Source organism: Octodon degus, unplaced genomic scaffold (assembly GCF_000260255.1).
Source record: "Octodon degus isolate 3935 unplaced genomic scaffold, OctDeg1.0 scaffold00279, whole genome shotgun sequence".
NCBI classification, from domain to species: domain Eukaryota; kingdom Metazoa; phylum Chordata; class Mammalia; order Rodentia; family Octodontidae; genus Octodon; species Octodon degus.
Window position 1 is genome coordinate 275352 of NW_004524855.1, and position 1814 is coordinate 277165.

The following is a 1814-nucleotide window of genomic DNA, read 5'->3' on the forward strand; positions in this document are numbered from 1 at the left end:
AAAAAAAAACAAAAGGCTTCATAAAATGAAACCTTGAAACCAATAAGCAGGACCTAAGTAAAACAGATCCGCTGTGGAAGGGACACCAGGTCCGTCCACCCAAAACAATTCTAGGCCTAGACAATAAGACAAACATAGAAACGTACATACAAAAGGAAAGAAGTTACCTGGAAGATGAGGCGCCAATCAAAAAATCCTCGGAGATGGAGAAGTTCCAAGGGTTGAGTCCAGGGGTGATCTCCCATTGGAGGGATCCTGGAAGAGCCCCCAAATGTTGTAACCCAAAAATCAAAAAAATTAAAAGCACTTTACTTAGCTGAGCTCAGCAGCAGCACATACTCCCGTCTCCAAGTAGGTGCGCACTTAGTCTAGGTGAGGCAGAGTTTTTAAAGGGAGAAACCACAAAAGTAGGGGGAGGAGGGGGGATTTCACAAAGCTTATTTTGAGTTAGTCATGACCGAGGGTTAACTCTTTGTTCCCATAGACGAGGTCACATTTTGCAAACCCTACAGGAATATGTCCTTATTTGGCTTAGGTGTTGTTTATGTTCCAGTAGTCAGAAGGACATCTGATGACAGTTTCACCCATTTTCAGGTGTTCTGTTTGTTCCCATAGGAAGGACAGTTTAACTCATTTTGCAGAATGTTGAGGAACATTTCTTATCTTCTTTCGGAATGCTGAGAAACACTTTCTTTAAACTGTCACATTCTTCAGGGAAGGCATGGGTGGGGGGGTTTACAAAACAAATCAAGGTTTTACAAAACAGAAGTTACAAAGCTTGTTACAAGATGGAGTTTAGGGGGCCGGAAGATGGCTCAGTAGAATAAGCATTTGCCTGGCAAGCACAAGGGCCTGAGTTCAATCCCCGGTTCCACCAAAAAAAAAAAAAAAAAGATGGAGTTTAGGTTGTCAGCTTATACCAAATAGTCCTTGTTAATAAAGTTACTGTAGAAACATAAAGAGTTACAAAATTGGAATCAAATGCACAGGTTATAACAGTTCCCTGAGGCACATTTCACTGCACTCAGCAGATTTTGCAGCCACGGTCCAAGGGGACCCAGGTATAGCTTGTACAAACAGTTAAGTTCAGTGTTATCTGTGAGATATTGCAGCCATGCAAACTGCAAGAGCTGTGGGGTCATGGAAGAGTCCACTTAGATTACAAAAGAAGACCTGGGAGGCCCACCAAGATCCTGAAAAACCAATACCTGTAGCTGTGAGAATAAAGCCAAAGGTACAGTGCAGACTCCAGGAAGTTGAAGAGGCCAATAATGTGGCATGTCTTCCAAAGAAAGAGTTCAGCCACCCCAAGAGAGAGACTGTTGGCTGCAACCAGGAAGTGCATAGTGTGGGGCTACCCAAGCCCTTGGAAAACATATCTCACCCTTGTGTGCCTCAGATGCCAGGTGTGGAGCTATGGCACTTAATGTATGCTCTGCTGGGCTGTGTTCTGGCTTTTATCTCATTGTCCCCTTCTGGAATGGAAATGTTTTACCCAGTGCCATTTTTTTTTTTTTTTTTTTTTTTTAATTTTAGGGAAGGGTCTACACAGTGTTCAGGGTCTCACTACTAGATCAGACTCATAGTGATCTGCCTGTTTACAGCCTCCCAAGAGCTGGGATTACAAGCATGCACCACCACGCCCAGTCTCTACCCAGTGCCATTTTACCTTGGAATTATGTAATTTGTTTCTGCTATTTAGAGATGTTCACAGTAAAAAATTTCCCTTGAGTCTCAGAAGAAACCTGGACTTTTGAAAAATCTTGGAACTGTTGAGAATTTGGGGAAGAGATGAGTGAATTTTAAGTTGTGCA